At 39.0% G+C, this 21,686-nt stretch overlaps 1 long non-coding RNA gene across 1 annotated transcript in view; it reads left to right on the top strand.

Moving 5' to 3' along the window:
* LOC111544252 overlaps positions 1 to 10,652 on the top strand; it is a 49,441-nt gene extending 38,789 nt beyond the window's left edge. Inside the window, exons 3-4 of the long non-coding RNA XR_002732084.3 lie at positions 4,948 to 5,034; positions 9,875 to 10,652. This is a non-coding gene — a long non-coding RNA (uncharacterized LOC111544252). The remainder of the gene's footprint in view (positions 1 to 4,947; positions 5,035 to 9,874) is intronic.
* Positions 10,653 to 21,686: the final 11,034 nt, after the last annotated feature.

The following is a 21,686-nucleotide window of genomic DNA, read 5'->3' as shown; positions in this document are numbered from 1 at the left end:
GAATCTGAACTGTTTTCCAGTAGTGTTTGTACTGACTTATTTTCCCACAATGATGTCAAGGGTTCTCTTTTTTCTACAACCTTGCCAGCATTTGGTATTGCCTATCTTTTGGATAGAAGTCATTTTAACTAGAGTGAAATGATATCCTATTGTATTTTTTATTTGCATTTCTCTGATGATCAGTGATATTGAGCACCCTTTTGTATACCTGTTTGCCATTTGTATGTCTTCTTTTGAGAAATGTCTATTCAAATCCTTTGCCCATTTTTGATCAGAATATTAGATTTTTTCCTATAGAGTTGTTTGAACTCCTTATACATTCAGGTTATTAATTCTTTGTCAGATAGGCAGTTTGTATGTGTGTGTGTGTGTGTGTGTATGATACTATATATATGCAAACATATGATATGCTTTATCACATTATATATTATATCATATATATACATATCATATGTATCATATACAATATGTCCATTTCTGCTTTGGTTGCCTGCACTCAAGGGGTACCACTCAAGAACTTTTTGCCCAGATCAATGTCCTAGAGATTTTCCCCAATGTTAGCTTGTAGTAGTTTCGTACTTTGAGGTCTTAGATTTAAGCATTTAATCCATTTTTATTTGTTTTGCATATGGCAAGAGATAAGAGTTTAATTTCATCCTTCTGCATGTGGATGTCCAGTTTTCCCAATACCATTTATTGAAGAAACTGCCTTCCTCAATGTATTTTCTTGGCACCTTTGTCAAAAATGAGTTCACTGTACATGTTTTGATTTGTTTCTGAGTTCTCTACTCTGTTCCATTGGTCTATGTGTCAGTTTTTATGCCAGTACCATGCTGTTTTGGTTACTATAGCTCTGTTTTATAATTTGAAGTTAGGCAATGTGATTCCTCCAGTTTCGTTCTTTTGCCTAGGATAGCTTTGGATATTCTGGGCTTTTTGTGATTCCATATAAATTTTGGGACTTTTTTTTTCTATTTCTGTGAAGAATGTCACTGGTATTTTGTTTTTTGTTTTTTTGTTTTTGATGTCACAAATTACATGTTTTTATATTGTGTATCCATTAACATATTTCAAATAATTATTTTTTATACTTTTGTCTTTTTAAAAATCATACTTTAAGTTCTGGGATACATGTAGAGAACCTGCAGGTTTGTTACATAGGTATACACGTGCCATGGTGGTTTGATGCACCCATCAACCCATCATCTACATTAGGTATTTATCCTAATGCTATCCCTCCCCTAGCCCCCCACTCCCCAACAGGCCCCAGTGTGTGATGTTCCCTTGCCTATGTCCATATGTTCTCATTGTTCAACTCCCACTTATGAGTGAGAACATACGGTGTTTGTTTTTCTGTTCTTGTGTTAGTTTGCTGAGAATGATGGTTTCCAGCTTCATCCATGTCCCTGCAAAGGACATTAATGCCTCCTTTTTATGGCTGCATAGTATTCCATGGTGTATATGTGCCACATTTTCTTAATCCAGTCTATCATTGGTGGGCATTTGGGTTGGTTCCAAGTCTTTGCTATTGTGAACAGTGCTGCAATAAAGATACACGGAATGTCACTGGTATTTTGATAGAGATTGCATTGAATTTGTAGATTGCTTTGAGTAGTATGTATATTTTAACAATATTTATACTTCCAATCTATGAACATTGGAATATTTTTTCATTTTTTGGTGTCCTCTTCAATTTATTTCATCAATGTTTTAGTTTTCATTGTAGACATTTTTCACTTCTTTGGTTATGTTATGTATTAGGTATTTAGTTTTATGTGTGGCTATTGTAAATGGGATTTCTTTCTTGACTTTTTCACATTGTTCACTGTTGGCATATAGAAAGGTTATTGATTGGCCAGGTGCAATGTCTCATGCCTATAATCCCAGCACTTTGAGAGGCCGAGACGGGTGGATCACTTGAGGCCAGGAATTCGAGACCAGCCTGGTCAACATAGTGAAACCCCATTTCTATTAAAAATGCAAAACCTAGCTGGATGTGGTGGCACACACCTGTAATCCCAGCTACTCAGGAGGCTGAGGCACAAGAATCACTTGAACCCAGGAGGTGGAGGTTGCAGTGAGCCAGGATCATCCCACTGTACTCCAGACTGGGCAACAGAGTGAGACTCTGCCTCAAAAAAAAGAAAGAAAAGAAAAGAAAAGAAAAGAAATGCTACTAATTGTTGTATGTTGATTTTGTATCCTGAAACTTTACTGAATTTGTTTACCAGTTCTAATAGTTTCTCATGGAGTCTTTAGGTTTTTCCAGACGTAATATCATATCATTCACAGACAAGGATAATTTGACTTCTTTCTTTCCAATCTGAATGCCCTTTATTTATTTCTCTTGTCTGATTGCTCTAGCTACAACTTCCAGTACTATGTTGAATAACAGTGGTGACAGTGGGCATCCTCGTTGTGTTCCATAATGATTATTTAAAGGTTTGGTAAGTCTTCAGTGAAAATGGCTGTGCCAGGATACTTTTTGGGAGGAGCTCTTTAATATTTACCCCCCAGTTTTTCTATGGTAATCAGTCTATTTATATTTTTTATCCATTTTGAGGTCCATTTTTGTAATCTCTTATTTTGATCTAGGTTGTCAAATTTATTTTTATAGTAATTACCAGGTTGTCTCTTCTGAATCTTTAAGTTTTTCATTTATTTATATTTAATTCCCCCATATAAATTTGTATTTTACATGTTTATGATTCCACTGTTTTCCCTCAATGAAATCAAATAAATTTGTTTTTTTAAGAATTAAATTTTAGATGTATTTATCATATATGTCATCTTTTCAAAGTTTTACATTTCTGCCTTTATTCTTATGAATTCACTTATTTTTATTTCACTAATTTATTTTCTTCTGCTTTTTATAATACCTTGATTTGAACATTTATGACTTTGCATTTTCTTTCAAGCATTGCTTTATATGTATTGCAGATATTCTACTTTGTGTTTTCTCATTCCAATGTCCTTTTTGAGGCAAAAAATATTTTTTGATTTGTTGGTACAGTTTTGTTACTAATTTCTAATTTAATTGCATTAGGTATAAAACAATGTTGCCAAAGACTAATGTTGCCTATAATATTTTTATTTTAAAAATTTTTTTTTTTTTTTTTTTTTTTTTGAGATAAGGTCTGTCAGCCAGGCTGGAGTGTGGTGGCATGATCATGGCTCACTGCAGCTTTGACCTGCCATAATCAGATGATTCTCCTGCTTCAGCCCCACAGGTAGCTGGGACTACAGGAGCACGCCACCAAAGCTGACTAATTTTTGTATTTTTTGTAGAGATGGGGTTTTGCCATGTTTTCCAGGCTGGTCTCAAACTCCTGAGCTTAAGTGATCCTCCTGCCTCAGCCTCCCAAAGTGTTGGGATTACAGGCATGAGCCACAATGCCCAGCCTGATTATTTTATATGGACTATTATATTCATCATGCTTTGTGAATATTTCTTGGACACACAAAAAGAAAATGTATCTCTGTTTGGAGAATATGAAGTTATATAAATTAGAATTACATAATTATTTGTTAGTTATGTCTTAAGATGTTTACATCTGTTTATTAAGCCTTTAGGATGTTATTAATTAGATGTTATCTTAAGATGCTTAAATCCGTGGTGGAATGACACAGGAAAAAGCACATTTTAAAAGATATTTTTCAACAGACACTGAGGTCTACTTGAGGCGGGAGGGTGGGAGAAGGAAGAGGAGCAGAAATGGTAACTACTGGGCACTGAGCTTAATACCCAGGTGACATAATAATATCTACAACAAACCCCCATGACATGTGTTTGTCTATGTAACAAACCTTCACATGTACTTTCAAACCTAAAATAAAAATTTATTTAAAGATATTTTTAATACTCCCTTGTTGTAGGCTGTTTCTAGTATTACAGGGACAAGAAAAAATATTGCTGTTTGAAAAATTATAGCCATACTTTTTGTCTTTCGTTTTATGGTTATTAGGGAAAACAGTACAGTTCTAACAACCTATAAAGCAAAAGACAAAAATAAAGCAAAGAGTGTTAGTTGTTACAAAATAACCAACATTTTATAGTATGGATGATTTAGGAGTAATGATGATTGATGACATACAGTTTTATTTTTATTTTATTTTTTGAAACAGGGTCTCGCTCTGTCACCCAGGCTGGAGAGCAGTGGCAAAATCATGGCTCGCTGCAGTCTCAAACTCGTGCGCTCAAGCCATCCTCCCACCTCAGCTTCCCAATTAGAAGGGACTACACGTGCACATCAACATGCCCGGCCAATTTTTTATTTTTTTGTGTAGACAGGGTCTCACTATGTTGCCCAAGCTGGTCCCAAACTCCTGGCCTCAAGCAGTCCTCACACCTCAGCCTCCCAAAATGCTGGGGTTACAGGTGTAAGCCACTGCACTTGGCCTTGTTAAACAGTTCTAATGTGTTATTTTTTTCTATAATAATACTCTAATAATATGCTAAAACTTTTGGTAAGCCTGATATATGAGGCACTGTGGGGGAAACGGAAGCAAGACATCTTTGAACTCTTGATGCGGCAGAGGGCTGCAACCACCTGGGGCAGTTATGATATGGGAAATGGTGACCAGCAGGAAAAGGGCCTATTTTGGTGCTGAGGAGTGAGACCATGAGGTGGTAAACAGGAAAGGTTGGGTTCAAGTGTGGATTATTCAGGAGTAGACTTGAGATACTGTCTTCTGGAATATATTAGATAGTCCAAAATCTTGAAACAAGAAGTGACAGCCTGCTGATCCATGGGTTGGTACAATCTGGTATATATCTAGGTTATGCTATGTTTTAAATAATAATAGCTCAATGCTTTATTGAGCACTTACTATATGCCAGCCATTAGGTTGAACTATATATATATATATATATATATATATAATATATTCATTTAATTATCATTACAACCCCATAAGGCAAGTGCTAATATAATCACTATTTTACAGATGAGAAAACAGAGACTTAAAGAATCACCCAGGATGGCACTACTGGGATTTCAAACCGTCAATATGACTCACAATTGGGTCTTTCAGGTATGAGAAACTAAGCTAAAGAGACTTCCAGTTGTGGACAAGATGAAATACGCTCTCATTCCTCCCACTAAGTAGAGCTAAAAAACCCTGAGCATTATATAAAAGACAAATAATAAGGTGACTCTGAAAGATGGAGGAAAGAAAACAGAATGGCTTGGGACCTCAGAACCCCAAAAATGCCAGGCATTGTTTACCCTGGATTTCCCCCCGCCCCGCCCCCCAACCTTTGTATCCTCACCTGGGTACTGGAGAAATTGGCAACCAGAAATGCCAACAGACATAAATAAAAGGAGGAAAAAATGTTCAAGAAAAGCCTGTTATTTCTCACCAAAGGTCAGAACAGGAGAAACCTAGCAAGAGAGAAAACTTAGACAATAATCGTCTTACTGTAGTGAAATGCCACAAGAAAAATTGAGGTCCCCATCCCCACCCTTGTCAGCAACTTAGAGGCTGAGTAGAGAGCTTAGACTTCCACCCTCACCCAGCTGGCATGAGGTATTCTTCCTCTCCTCCTCCCCCAACACTGTGATAGTGTCAGAGAAGACCAGGTGGGGTACCTAGGATTGTCACCCTAATCATGCAGTAACAAGCCCCTCCATTCTCCACATTTTCGGGGGAGACCACAAGAAGAGCTTGGACTTTTGCTTCCACTTGGCAGTAACAAGGCACTTCAACCTTCCCCCGACTGAAGCAGTATCAGAGGAAACCTGATAAAACCAAAGATTTAAATAAGATCCAGAGTCTCACAACATAATAACCAAAGTATCCAGGATTGCATTTTCAAAATCATTCATTATTCCAAGAACCAAGAAGATCTTAACTAGAATGAGAAAAGACAATCCACAGATGGCAGCACTGAGACGGCACAGATATTTGAACTGGCTGACAAGGGTTTCAAAGCAGCCATCATACAATGACTCGATGAGAAATTTTGAACATGCTTGAAGCAAATGAAAAGTAGAAAGCTTTGGTGAAGAAATAGAATATGTAAAGAAGAGCCAAATAAAACCTTTAACTGAAAAATTACAATAAAATGTTAAAACTCACAGGATGGGCTCAATAATAGATGAAAGAAGACAAAAGAATAAATCAATTAATTTGAAGTTAGATCAATAAAATGTAACCAACTTCAACAACATGAAGAAAATACACTGAAGAAAATCTCAACAGAACCTTAGGGACCTGTGGAACCTTAACAAAAATCAATAAATTGTATTATCAGAGAGGAATAAGAGTGAGATTGAAAAAGTGTTCAACAAACTCACAGCTAAAATTTTCCTAAATTTGGCATAAGACATAAACCTATAGATTTCACAGGCTAATTGAGCCTTAAACAACAACAACAAACGAAGAAATATAACCAAGACACATTATAATCAAACTTTGGAAAACTAAAGACAGTGAAAAGATTGAAAGCAGTAAGAGAGAAATGATTTACCTGTAGGAAAAAAACAATTCAAACAACAGATTTCTCATCCAAAACCATGCAGGCCAAAAGGAAGTGGGACAAGATTTTTGAAGTGTTTAAAAAACTGTGGGCCAGACGTGGTGGCTCATGCCTGTAATCCCAGCACTCTGGGAGGCCGAGGCAGGTGGATCACTTGAGGTCAGGAGTTCAAGACCAGCCTGGTCAACATGGTAAAACCCAATCTCTACTAAAAATACAAAAATTAGCTGGGCATGGTGGTGCATACCTGTAATTCCAGCTACTCGGGAGGCTGAGGTAGGAGAACAGCTTGAACCCAGAGGCATGCCACTGCGCTCCAGCCTGGGCAACAGAGTGAGACCCTGTTGAAAGAAAGAGAAAGAGAGGAAGGAGAGAGAGAGGAAGGAAGGAAGGTAGGAAGGAAGGAAGGGAGGGAGGGAGGAAAGAAGGAGAAAGAAAGAAAGAGAGAGAGAAAGAAAGAAAGGAAGAAAGAGAAAGAAAAAGAGAAGAGCTGTGAACTCATACCTTTACATATGGGCAAAAATAGTCTTCGGGAATGAAGGCAAAAATGAAGACATTCTCATATTAAGAAAAACTAAAATAATCTGTCACCAGCAGACCAACCTTAAAAGAATGGCTAAAGGAATCCTTTTTTCTCTTTTTTTTTTTTTTTTTGAGACGGAGTCTCGCTCTGTCACCCAGGCGGGACAGCAGTGGCGCGATTTTGGCTCACTGCAAGCTCTGCCACTGGGGTTCACGCCATTCTCCTGCCTCAACCTCCCGAGTAGCTGGGACTACAGGCAGCCACGACCATGCCCGGCTAATTTTTCTTTTCTTTTCTTTTTTTTTTTTTTTGTGTGTGTGTGTGTGTGTATTTTTAGTTGAGTCAGGATTTCACCATGTTTGCCAGGATGGTCTCGATCTCCTGACCTCGTGATCCTCCCGCCTCAGCCTCCCAAAGTGCTGGGATTACAGGCGTGAGCCCCCATGCCCGGCCTAAAGGAACTCTTTAAACAGAAAAAAACTAGAGGGAATCATGAAACATCAGGAAGGAAAAAGGAACAATGGAAAGTGTAAAAACGTAGATAAATAAAACAGACTTCTTGAGTTTTCTAAATTATGTTTGATTATTGAAGCAAAAATTATAACATTGGCTAATGTGACTCTCAAAATATGAGGAAACATTTTGGACAATTGTATTGTCAATTGGGGTGGGTAAAGGGAATTAAAGGGAGGTAACTGTTCTATACTTCACTTAAATTGGTAAAATGTTGACACCAAAAAATAAAAAAGGCCGGGCACGGTGGCTCATGCCTGTAATCCCAGCAGTTTGGGAGGCCAAGGCAGGTGGATCACCTGAGGTCAGCAGTTCGAGACCAGTCTGGCCAACATGGTGAAACCCCATCTCTACTAAAAATACAAAAATTAGCTGGGCGCGGTGGCAGGCACCTGTAATCCCAGCTACTAGGGAGGCCGAGGCAGGGAGAATCACTTGAACCTGGGAGGCAGAGATTGCAGTGAACCAAGATCATGCCATTGCATTCCAGCCTGGGTGACAGAGAGAGATACTGTCTCAAAAAATCAGATAAAATAGTTGGCCAGGCGCGGTGGCTCAAGCCTATAATCCCAGCACTTTGGGAGGCCGAGGCAGGCAGATCATGAGGTCAGGAGATCAAGACCATCCTGGTTACCACAGTGAAACCCCGTCTCTAGTAAAAATACAAAAAATTAGCCTGGCGTGGTGGTGGGAGCCTGTAGTCCCAGCTACTCGGGAGGCTGAGGCAGGAGAATGGCATGAACCCGGGAGGCAGAGCTTGCAGTGAGCTGAGATCGCACCACTGCACTCCAGCCTGGGTGACAGAGCGAGACTTGGTCTCAATAAATAAATAAATATCCAAAGAATACAAAAAGAAGAAAGTGATCAATTTTGCCAATCCCATTTTTTTTAAGTAAACCAAAAAGCTTATTTTGAAATGGAGTTGTGAAAGACTCCACATTACTAAATTGCTCAATATGACAATGATGAGATCTCTTCATGCTATAGGCAGACTAGTTTAGAAAAATGATTGTATTCTATGCCCTAAAGAGCAGTGAATAAATATATGGGGGTGTGTGTCTGTGTATGTGTGACTACATTCAAGTTTTGGCTCAGCCCGTTTTCATGATCAGCTTTATGAGACTTTAATGACAATATGCAATAGGCACTTACGGGGCGGGCATTCTCTCCACCTTGATTTGAGAGCCCACACAGCTCTGGCAGCCCTGGGAGGTAATAGGGAACTCGGGAGAAAGGACTCTTCTTGGAGAACCCAGACCGTCGAGGAAGTTGATGAGAAGCAGGAGCAGAAGAGTGAGAGTAATTTTGTCCCCAGCATGTGAGACAACACCTGGGGAACTATGAGAACAGACAGGGCATATATGAGCAAAGATTAGGTACTTTAGTGGGTAGGCAGAAGCTCAAAATCATTGTAATTAGAATACTAAAGAAAATGTAGCCTTTTTTTTTTTTTTTTTTTACCGTCTCTCTCTATTGCCCGGGCTAGAATGCAATGGTGCAATCTCAGCTCACTGCAACCTCCGCCTCCTGGGTTCAAGAGATTCACCTGCCTCAGCCTGCTGAGTAGCTGGAATTACAGGCACTTGCCACCACACCTGGCTAATTTTTGTATTTTCAGTAGAGATGGGGTTTCACCATGTTGGCTAGGCTGGTCTCAAACTCCTGACCTCAAGTGATCCTCCCGCCTCGGCCTCCCAGAGTGCTGGGATTACAGGTGTGAGTCACTGCACCTGGCCAAGCTTCGTTTTATTTTTAAGTTTAGTGAAACTTAGGCATGCAGGCTATTGTTGCATTTTCAGAGGTCTTATGATATGACTTGTTCTTCAGTTCTAGGTAGCTAAATCACTTCTGATGAACGATCGTTTCTAAAAATTATAAAAACGAATTGTGCATATTCCCTCACTACCTCTATTCATTGTCTAAGAGGTGTTACTATTTTAAACTTGCTCCTACTTTTAAACTGTACTCTCCCAAGATGTATTTAAATTTCATTTTCTTATATTTTGTTTTCATTTGAGTTGGAAAACAGCTGACCTTCATATTTATTTTTAAAATTGTATTTTGAAAGGATATTATTAAGTCATTATGATTGCATCAGTTGGGATTTTTTTGTTGTTGCAAGTCACAAAAACTCAAACTAGCTCAAATAGAAAAAGATTGTGGTTACCTTCAACTACAGTTGGATTTGGGGGCTCAAACACAGTTCCCAGGGACTCATGTTTTCTCCTATAATCAGCAGCTATGTCAGTCTCTCAAAAAACTTTCTTTCCAACAAAAAAGCAAGAAAAGCCTGGAGAGTACTCTAATTAGTCCAGTTTGGTTTACATGCCTGTGTCTGAACCAATCACTGTTGCCAGGGAGAAGAATGGCCAGGCCTGGTCACCTATGAGTGAGTGAACACGGAGAGCCTCACCAGAACCACAAGAAATGGCTCCCCCACAGAAAAGCGGTGTCCTAGTACCAGAGTAAGAGGAAAGGAATGTAAATCACACCCATATGTCCAACAGATGTCTACCTACTGTTCTTGGCAATGTGAATACAGAGGTAATAAAACACGGACACTACCCTTAATGGGCTCATTCTCTCCAATTTTCTTTCTTTTTCCTCCTTGATTCATTTGACATTTTAGTACAGTGCTTTACCTCATTTGTAAGGTGCCACTCCAGATTGGAGCCTTCTGATTTCTGTTTAAATATCTTTGCCATCTGGGGGTTTCTGTTTTGGAATTACACTCAAGAAAAATTCCTGAACATTTTGGGACTCTCCCATTCACTGTGAGAACAAAAACATTTTAAATTAAAAACATTATTTGCCTAATGTTGTGAGGGGTTGTAAGTAAAATGTAACTGGTAAAAACAGGCTCCTTTTATTAAAGGAAGTAATGCATGATTGAAGCAATTCTGAGGAAAATAATTTCAATGTCTCTGGCATGTACACACATGTCCTATGCATACCTTACATATGCACATCATTCATGCTCACCGCACCCCTCCCGGGAACCTGTAGAGTCAAAGACTATTTCAGTTATTACTAAGACTTGAATAAAGAGTGGGGGTGGGGGTGGGGGTAGAAGTATATATGAAACTGCAAATGCCAAGACCCACTATCTAATTTACCTGCCTCCTTCATTTTTAAGATTACCATTTATAATATGACTATGTAATGACTTTGATATATATATCAAAATATCAAATATATATATAAAATACATTTAGTCTAATTTACCTGCCTCCTTCATTTTTAAGATTAACCATTTATAATATGACAATTTAATGACTTTGATATATATATCAAAATAGCAAATATATATTTTATATATATTTTAAAGTCACTAAATATGACTAATGACTTTATATATATATATGTGTGTGTATATATATATACACACATATATATAATAGAAAAGAGTAAAGAAACTGAATGATTGCTTAGTCTGTTTTCTTGCTTCAGGGACAGAGCTGTACCTGATTCAACTTAGGAATTAATCCTTGGTCTATAACATTCCAACCACTCTTGGTAATTTACTGCATTGGGACCAATCCCTAGTACCCAACCCAGAACTTAGTTGGATTGGAGAACAAGGTGGTTCATAAATGAACAAGGTGGGGCATAAATGAATGGAAGTATTAATAAGCGATAGAGAGAAAGAGAGCAAGCCAAAAAGCAAAAGCAAAAAAAGGGTGGTTTTTGAAATGAGAACAGAATTATTCAAAAAGTTACATGATTTGATTTTTAGTTAAACATGGCAAATGAACCATATCTATTTATTTTGCTACCTTCTAAAACTTCACCAATGGATTTATTGGATTAATGGATTTATTGGATTAATGAATTTATTGAGGTACACTTGACATACAAACTACACACACTTAATGTGCAGTTTTATAAGTGTATGCATGTGTGTGTATAAATGTGTGTACATATGTATATATATGTATATCCATCACTACCATTAAAATAAAGATAATGAACTTACCTATAATCCCCAAAAGTTTCCTTGTGCCCCTTTGTAACCTCTTCTTCAGATTCTTCCCCATCCAATACCCTTTCCCAGGGTATTGATCTGCTTTCTCATCACTATACATTGGTTTCCATCCTAGAATTTCATAAAAATGAAATCATACAGTTCACAGTCTTTCATATCTGTCTTCTATCATTCAGCATAATTATTTTAGAGTTATGTTGTAGAAAGTGTCAATAGTCCATTCCCTTTTATTGTGGAATAATATTTTGTTGTATGGACGTACCAGACTCTCTTTATCCATTACTTGATGAACATTTGCATTATTTCCTGTTTTGGGCTATAACATAAACTTCCTAAGTGTATTTGTGAACAAATCTTTGTATGGATATATGCTTTCACTTCCCTTGGGTAACTACTTAGGATTGGAATGGCAGGATTGTATGATAGGTATATGTTTAACTTTAAAGAAATCGCCAAGTTGGTTTCCAAAGTGATTATTGTCCAGCACTGTAGAAACACCCTTGACAACGGTTGATAGTCAGTCTTTTAAATTTCATTTACTTTAATAAGTCTGCAGTGGTATCTCATTCTGATTTTAATTCACATTTTCCTAATAACTAACGATGTTGAGCATCTTTTCATCCATATGTCTTCTTTGGTGACATGTATGTTCAGATATTTTGCCTATATTTTAACTGTGTTGTTTGTTTTTCTATTACTGGCACTAGAGAGTTCTTAATATAATCTAGATACAATTCTTTATCATAATTTTACTTTGAAAATATTTTCTCTGACTCTATGGCTTGGCTTTCCATGCTCTTAACAGTGTCTCTTGAAGAGGAGACATTTTAAATGTTGTTGAAGTCCAATTCTCCTTCTCCTTCTCCTTCTCCTTCTCCTTCTTCTGATGAGGTCTCACTCTGTTGCCCAAACTGTAGTGCAGTGGTACAATCTCAACTCACTGCAACCTTGGCCTCTAGGGTTCAAGTGATCTTCCTGCCCCAGCCTCCTAAGTAGCTGGGATTACAGGCATGCACCACCACGCCCACCTAATTTTTGTATTTTTATTACAGGTGGGGTTTCACCATGTTGGCCAGGCTGATGTCAAACTCCTGACCTCAGGTGATCTGCCTGCCACAGCCTCCCAAAGTGCTAGGAGTGTGTGAAGCACTGCACTCAGCCTCTATCAATTTATTCTTTTATGGATTGTGCTTTTGACATTATATTTAAGCAATCTTTGCTTAATCCAAAGTCACAAAAATTTTCTCTTAATGTTTTCTCCTGGGAGTATTATAGCTTTACATTTATGGCCATGATCCATTTCGAGTTAATTTTTGTATAGGGTAAAAGCCATTAATTGAAATTTTTAAAATTTTTTATTTATTTTTATTTTTTTAGAGATAGAATCTGGCTTTGTCAACCAGGTTGGAGTGCAGTGGTGCAATCCTAGCCCGCTGCAGCCTCCAACTCTAAGGCTCAAGTTATCCTCCTACCTCAGCCTCCTGAGTAGTTAGGACTACCAGTGTGCACCACCACACCCAGGTTTTTTCTTTTTTTAAGAGAGAGGATCTCACTGTGTTGCCCAGGCTAGTCTTGAGTTCCTGGCCTCAAGCAGTCCTCCAACCTCAGCTTCCTAAAGTGCTGGGATTACAGATGTAAGCCACTGTGCCTGGCCAAAGTCTTTTTTGTTGTTGCTGTTGTTTTGGTTTTGTTTTTTGTATATGGATGCCCAGTTGTTCATGTGGAGGCATTTGTTGAAAAGACTATAATTTCTCCACCGAATTGCCTTTGCATACTTAGGGGAAATCAGTTGTCCATAATGTATGGGTCTATTTCTCTTCTTTCTATCCTGTTCCATTGCTCTATTTGTCTCTCTTCATGCCAATACCACCCTGTCTTGATGTCCATAGCTTTATTCTTTTTGAAAGTAAATGGTGTTAGTCTTCCAGCTTTGTTCTTCTTTCTCAAAGTGATTTTAGCTATTGTAGGACCTTTGCATTTTCATTTGAATTTTAGAATCACCTTGTCAAATTCTATGTAAAACCCTGCTGGGATTTTTATTGGAATTGCACTGAATTCAGAGTTCAATTTGGGGAGTTATATGGTTTGACTGTGTCCCCACCCAAATCTCATCTTGAATTGTAGCTCCCATAATTCCCACATGTCATGGGAGGGGCCAGTGGGAGGTAATTGAATCACGGGGATGGGTTTTTCCCACACTATTCTCATGATAGTGAAAAAGTCTCATGAGATCTGATGGTTTTATAAAGGGCAGTTCCCCTGCACATGCTGTCTTGCCTGCTGCCATGTAAGATGTGCCATTCCCCCTCCTTTGCCTTCCACCATGATTTTGTGGCCTCCCCAGCCATGTAAAACTCTGAGTCCATTAAACCTCTTTTCCTTTATAAATTGCCCAGTCTCAGGTATTTCTTCATAGCAGTATGAAAATGTACTAATGTAGTAAATTGGTACCAGGAATGGAGTGCTACTATAAGGATACCTGAAAATGTGGAAGTGACTTTGGAACTGGGTAACAGGCAGAGGTTGGAATAGTTTGGAGGGCTCAGAAGAAGGCAGGAAAATGTGGGAAAGTTTGGAACTTCCTAGAGAATTGGAGGGCTCAGAAGACAGGAGGATGTGGGAAAGTTTGGAACTTCCAAGAGACTTGTTGAATGGCTTTGACCAAAATGCTGATAGTGATGTGGACAATAAAGTCCAGGCTGAGGTGGTTTCAGGTGGAAATGAGGAACTTGTTGGGAGCTAGAATAAAGGTCACACTTGCTATGCAAAGAGACTGGCAGCATTTTGCCTCTGCCCTAGAGATCTGTGGAACTTTGAACTTGAGAGAGACGATTTAGGGTATCTGACAGAAGAAATTTCTAAGCAACAAAGTGTTCAAGAGGGAGCAGATCATAAAAGCTTGGAAAATTTGTAGCCTGATGATGCAATAGAAAAGAAAACCCCATTTTCTGTGGAGAAATTTAAGCCTGCTCCATAAATTTGCATAAGTAAAGAGGAGCCAAACATTAATCATCAAGACAATGGGGAAAGTGTCTCCAGGGCATGTCAGAGACCTTCATGGCAGCCCCTCCCATCACAGGCCTGGAGGTCTAGGAGGCAAAAATGATTTTGTGAGCTGGGCCCAGGGCCCCCCGCCCCACCCCACCCTATGCAGTTCCCCTGCTCTATGCAATATGATGTTCTGCATCCCAGCTGCTTCAGCTCCAGCTGTGGCTAAAAGGGGTCAATGTAACAGCTCAGGCTGTTGCTTCAAAGGATGCAAGTTCCAAGTTTTGGTGGCTTACATGTGGTGTTGGGCCTGCAGATACACAGAAGTCAAGAATTAAAGTTTGAGAACCTCCTCCTAGATTTCAGAGGATGTATGGAAATACCTGGATGTCCAGGCAGAGATGTGCTGTAGGGGTGGAGCCCTCATGGAGAACCTCTGCTAGGGCAGTGCAGAAGGGAAATATGAGGTGGAAACACCCACATAGAGTCTCCACTGGGGCACTGCCTAGTGGAGCTGTGAGAAGAGGGCCACCATCCTATAGACCCTAGAATGGTAGATCTACCAACAGCTTGCAGCGTGCACCTGGAAAAGCCACAGACACTCAACGCCATTCCATGAAAGCACCTGGGAGGGGTGCTGCATCCTGCAAAGCCATAGAAGTGGAGCTTCCTATGGCCATGGGAGCCAAGTTCTTGCATCAGCATGACCTGGACGTGAGATATGGAGTCAAAAGAAATCATTTTGGAACATTAAGTTTCAATGACTGCTCTATTGGGTTTCTAACTTGCATGGGACCTGTAGCCCCTTTGCAATAGAAAGGTTGAAAATTACAACAGAGGAAGTCACCTAGAAAGCAGAACAAAAACCAAAGATATGGAAAATATAAGAAAAAAATATGAAAATTAGTGAGTGCTTCTAGTCCAGGAAGTCCAACATCCAACAAATAAGAGTTCTGGAAAGAGAAAACAGAGCAAATACAGGGAAGAAATTTTTCAAAGAGTTAAGACAAAATTTCTCCAAATTAAAGGACATGGATTTCCAGATTGCAAGGGTTAATGAGTGCCTGGAAAAATATGTTACAATGAACTATGTCAAGATAGATCATCCTGAAAGTTTACTACAATTGAAATAAAGCATTCTAAAACTTCCCAGTGAAAACACTGAAATCCAGAAGACTTTGAGCAATGTCTTCTAAAATGCAAGATAAATTTATTTACAACACAGAATTCTATAGACAAACCACTCAATAATAAGTGTAGAATAAATACAGTTAGAAATACTAGGTCTAAAAAAATTTATCTTCCAGTGAAGGATATGCCTCACAAGATACAGGTATAAACCAAGAAGGAGAAAACTATAGAATCCAAGACAAGATACAGGTATAAACCAAGAAGGGGAAAACTATAGAATTCAAGACACAATAAACCAGAGAAGGGGAATTCCTTGAATTTTAGTAAAATGAAGTCAAGACAGCTGTGTAACCCACCTAGAAAGCAATCAGCCTAGGCTAGGACAGAACAGAGGGCTCCAGGAAAAATATCAAGCAATTGCATTGATAAACTTTATGTGTTTATGGCCATTGGGAAAAGTTTTATGATTTCTTACAAATATTTTGAGAATGAATTAATGCTAAATATGTGAAATATTAAACAAAAAAACCAAGGCAATTATATATTCACAGGTTGCATGACCAAAAAGTTGCACAGAAAGGGAGATATAATCACAATTTTCTATGTGGCTCAGTAATAAACAACAGTTACATAGTTTTTAATAAAATTACTATGAATATTAAGCTAACCACAAATTGTGATTTAAATATACTGGAAAATGGGATGAGAGGAAGTGAAGGTGAGGAAAGGAAAATGGACATGTAAGAAAAATAAATTCTCAATTTCCATTTGGAAAAGATAATAGCTAATATTTAATTTTGAAAAAATTTTTTAAATGGCCTCATAAACTGGTATTTAGAAATATGGTAGTAAGTACCAAAAAAAAAAAAAAAAAAAAAAAAACGGCTAAAAATGCTTAAACAGGTTACATATGGGGAGTGGAAAGGAAAAATGAGGAAAGGTGTGCTATTTTTTACTGTCAGGTTTATTGAACTATTTGACCTTTAAAAATTATTTATGGTGGGCAGATCACCTGAGGTCAGGAGTTTGAGACCAGCCTAGTCAACATAGTGAAACCCCATCTGTACCAAAAATACAAAATTAGCTAGGCGTGGTGGCACATACCTGTAATCCCAGCTACTTGGGAGGCTGAGGCAGGAGAATCACTTGAACTGGGAGGCGGAGGTTGCAGTGAGCCAAGATCGTGCCATTGCATTCCAGCCTGGGCAGTAAGAGTGAAATTCTGTCTGAAAAAAAAAAGTATTATCCATATGTATAATTAAAATATTGTATTGAAATACAATATGCATACATAGATTTCATATTTACATGTAAAATTTTGATTTAAAAAATACATTTAAGTAAGTCAAAGGAACCATAAAAGGCTTTACAGGTGTGGCCTTGGGCATAATTTACTTTTGATGGAAACGATGAGCCACTGAAAGTGTTTCTGAAGGTATGATTTCAGAAGCATTGACCTGTGGTTCTCAAGCACTTTGGAGTTTTCTGAAGAAAAAGCAATAAACAATATGACTCATTCTTTTGAAATAAAAGATTAACTGTGACTTTCTCAGAAAGCTGGTTACATTCTTAAAAGTATTGCAGTCTTTTTTTTTCTACACTGTTCTGAAGGTACATCAGCAATTTCAGTCTTAAAGGAGGATCTGAACTGCTCATTTTGACTAAAGTTCAGTTAACCAGATATAGATTATCTTTGCCAGAGTGTTTTGGAGTTATTTCTATGTGATTGTTTACTTTTGTCAAACTTAATAACATGGCTCTTGGAAGCCAAAAGTTAGTAATGAAAACAGTAACTGAAATACTACTACTAAGAATAATTTAGCTGTTCTAGGCATTTGTCAACATCATTTGTTTGGGCTAAGCCCAAATTCAGAAAGCCTTTAAAAATGAACAATAGGCCGGCGCGGTGGGTCAAGCCTGTAATCCCAGCACTTTGGGAGGCCAAGACGGGCGGATCACAAGGTCAGAAGATGGAGACCATCCTGGCTAACATGGTGAAACCCCGTCTCCACCAAAAAAATACAAAAAACTAGCCGGGCGAGGTGGCGGGCGCCTGTAGTCCCAGCCACTCGGGAGGCTGAGGCAGGAGAATGGCGTCAACCCGGGAGGCGGAGCTTGCAGTGAGCTGAGATCCGGCCACTGCACTCCAGCCTGGGTGACAGAGCGAGACTCCGTCTTGGAAAAAAAAAAAAGATGAACACTAAGTGGAAATTTCAGAACTCCAAAGAAACAGTAATTAGTGAAACATTCTGCTGCTTCTTTTTCTCCATGGCAGTGCCCCCAAAGCTTGCCTGCACGCTAGAATCACTTGGGGAGCTTTTAAAGTTCCAGTCCCCAGGCCACACCTCAGGACAGGTAAGTCAGAATCTCTGGAGGTGGGACCCAGGCATTGGCATTGTTAAAACTCCTCAGGTGATTTCAACATGCTGACAAGGCTGAGAACTACTGCTCAAAGGAAAAGCATAATGAACAACATTCAGATACTATCACATTGGTTTCAGTCCTTTTTTTTTTTTTTGAGATGGAGTTTCACTCTTGTCACCCAGGCTGGAGTGCAGTGGCAAGGTCTCGGCTCACTGCATCCTCTGCCTCCTGGGTTCAAGTGATTCTCCTGCCTCAGCCTCCTGAGTAGCTGGGATTACAGGCACCCGCCACCAAGCCCAGCTAATTTTTTCTTTTTTTTTTTTTTTGTAGAGATGGGATTTCACCATGTTGGGCAGGCTGGTCTCGAACTCTTGATTTCAGGTGATCTGCCTGCCTTGGCCTCCCAAAGTACTGGGGTTACAGGCATCAGCCACCATGCCTGGATGGTTTCAGTCCTTTTCTTAAATAATCCTTAAACCTCTGCTGTGAGATCCTCTAACTTTTTTGAGGAAAAGGCATTAGGGAAAGGGAGATTATCCTCTCAACCAGACGCTGGCTTTAAAGGAGATGTCTGCTCCAACCCCCAGTATAACCTAGCTTAGGGTGATAAAGATTGGCTGGGATGATATCCAATCATAACTCCATTACCCACTTGAGCTTAGCTTCACAAGCAAGTTCCTCTCTGCTCTTTAGTTGCAATATCAAACAAAAAGTTAGCACATTTTTAAAAACAACAGTTTCATTGGGATATGATTTATATACCATAAAACTCATCCTAAGTTTGCTGTCTTAAAAAAAAAGTCACTCATCATCTACAGAATGACATCATAAGTGTAAAATACACTAACATACATAAATATATTTTCTTTGGGTACTATGTAGACATGTAAAACATTTTTAAAAAATCTGGGTTGATACACAGAAAAAATACATTAATGTTTAATGTTTATATTAATATTTACAGAAGAGACTAAATTGGAATAAAGTAGTGATTAAAAAGAAAAAAAAAGAAAAGTCACTCATTTAAAGTGCACAATTCAATGGTTTTTTTGGTATATTCAGAGAGGTGTGCCACCACCATCACTAATTTCAGAGCATTTTCATCGCCACAAAAGAAACACCATATCCTTTAGCAGTCACTCTCCATTCTCCCTCTAGGGAATTCCCAGCTCATAGGCACCACTAATCTAATTTCTGTGTGTAGATTTGCCTGTTCTGGGTATTTTTATTCTTCAATGCTTTTCTGGTAATGATTGGTATTTCTTTCCCAGTCTGGGATTAGGGTGAGGTAAGTGAGGTGTTTAGGGCACAAAATTTAGGAGGCTCTCATTTTCGGAGTTCTGTAGAGTGAGCATTTATATGATCCTGAGAGTGAGTGTGTCCTTACAGTTTGTGCTTGTAGGCCCCTCAGTTGCCTCATTCTATTCCCTGCCCTGTTACTTGTTATATTTTCTTCCCCTTCCATTTCGAGCCAGGAGAGCAGAAAGAGAACAGGAAGTCTCTTTCTCACTTCAGAGTTTCAAAACCCTTAAGGATGGAAAGTGCTCAATGAATAAACAATGTTTGGGAGGGAAAACAATTGAATAATATTTATACCAACTCCTGCCTTGTTACTAAAACTTATTTTATGAGTAGGGGGAAAAGAAGAGGGGAAAGAGAAATGATAGGAATTTAAAGAAAAATGAGACCTTGCCTCTTACCCACTCTGGGAGAACGCGAAAGCCAACTCCCAGAGTGTATCATGCTATAGTGTAGCATGGGACAGGCAGTGGGACCTGAAGGCAGCTTGAGTATAGGAATTAGGGTCAATTCAGCAGCGATTTGCCTATGCCTGATAACCTAGGTATCAGATGCTGAGTTGAAGGTTATCAGGGCCCTACTAAATTCCCCCAAGGGCTCCTGGAACTTAGATGCAACTTGAGAGAGAAGGGGTAGCTAGAGGGACACAGAATTTAATGAAGATTACATTTCTACCCCGCTCTCTGCCCCAGTGGAATGGAGGCTTACAAGAACAATTATACAGGAAATTATACAGGGAAAGATATGTAATGTTTTCTGTATACCTGAACACGTCCCCTAAGATCTGTGTCCATTATACAAGAGCAGAATGACCCACTGATCTGAATCGTATTATATGACCATGAGATATGGGTGGGTGAATAAAGGTTGAAGTTACATGGCAGAGATTCAGTCTTTCAGAGGACAGATCCTCTTGAGAGGGGATCCTCTCAAGAACCCATTTGCCACTATGGCTTTCTTTGTGTTCTCAACCGTACATGTTCAACTACCCATACTATTTCCCCCAGTTAACATACCCTCCACTTCTAACTTTTTGTTTGGAAATGTTATCTGCCTTCTAAAACCCAGAACATAAGACCCACTCCAAGACTTTCCTGATCATGAAGCCATGGGCACTTCTTCCCCATCTCTTTGGGAACCCACCGTGTGTACTTAGGGGATATTTAATATTTTCTGCATGAATATGTGATATGTGGCCTCAAATCATACTGTGGGTCTCCATGTCTTATTAATAAATTTGTACTTTTCATGCAAGTATGAACTGTATTATACACATAAACATGAAGGTGTCTTAATAGTACCCAGTATGTATAAGAAGTATTCAATGTGTGTATATGAAAGGATGAATTCCCACGTGGTCTGTCCACCAAAATGGAATACCTAGTGTCTTAGATTGACTTCTCCTAGAAGCAGACTCTGAGCCAAAGTTTCAAGTGGAAGTGATTTATTAAGAAAGTGCACCCAGGTCAAACTAGCAAGGGAGTGAAGCAAGCAGGATAGGAGAGGTGCAGACAAGCAGGGTACAAGTTTAGATGACTTCCTGGACTCACTCCGATCCTGTGGAGAGCTCTGTAGCATAAGATACATCTGTGAGTTCATCCTGTCTTGAGGTTAGGGAGCTGGGCTTTTGTACGCTGGTCAGTAGCTGGCTACCAGCTACTTTGGGGGATGTGAACTCCCAGGCATCTCCAACCTTCTAACTGGAGGTGGCTCCAATAGCCCAGGGGCCATCCTTCAAAGAAGGTTGCAGTGTAACCTGAGGAGATTCTGAGGGGATCTGAATGGGGTACCAGTATATTTACTGCACCTGGTAACACAGTTTTCTGGGCTTCATTCTGAGGAAGATGCTCCTGTTGATCTTTGTTTTTTAGTCAGTTATTTCATTTCTTTTCTTGTTCTGTTTGCTAATTTATATCCTATCTTTTTGTGTTGGTTTCTACAAAACAATAAAACATTAAAAAGTTATCCTTAAAGAAAACTAAATATCAGATAATCCAAAGACTTATATCTGGAAAAAAGGAAATCATAAAAGTTCTGGAAGAAGGCTCAGAGGGGCTTTGGGAAGCAGGAGCTTAAGAAGGTTAAGCTGCTCTATAGAAGAACATAGAAAGAATTTGATTTTTATATTTCTTTTTTTAACTCCAAAAGGCAAGCACAGGGAAGACAGAAGTAAGTATAGAAATAAAGGATGTAGCCAAGGGACTACTGAGAAGAAGAATATCTGATGCTTGATCTTAAGATGACTTTGTGGCTCCACCTCCCTAAACATTGATTGTAGACTGCCACCAACTCAAAACCTCGGGTAAATAGGAAAATTTTTTAGTATTAAAACTAAGGAGGCCGGGCGCGGTGGCTCACGCCTGTAATCCCAGCACTTTGGGAGGCCGAGGTGAGCGGATCTC

This window comes from Piliocolobus tephrosceles, chromosome 2, assembly GCF_002776525.5.
Source record: "Piliocolobus tephrosceles isolate RC106 chromosome 2, ASM277652v3, whole genome shotgun sequence".
Lineage (NCBI taxonomy): Eukaryota > Metazoa > Chordata > Mammalia > Primates > Cercopithecidae > Piliocolobus > Piliocolobus tephrosceles.
Note: the sequence above shows the minus strand (reverse complement) of the source record. Positions and strands in the feature narration are given on the sequence as shown.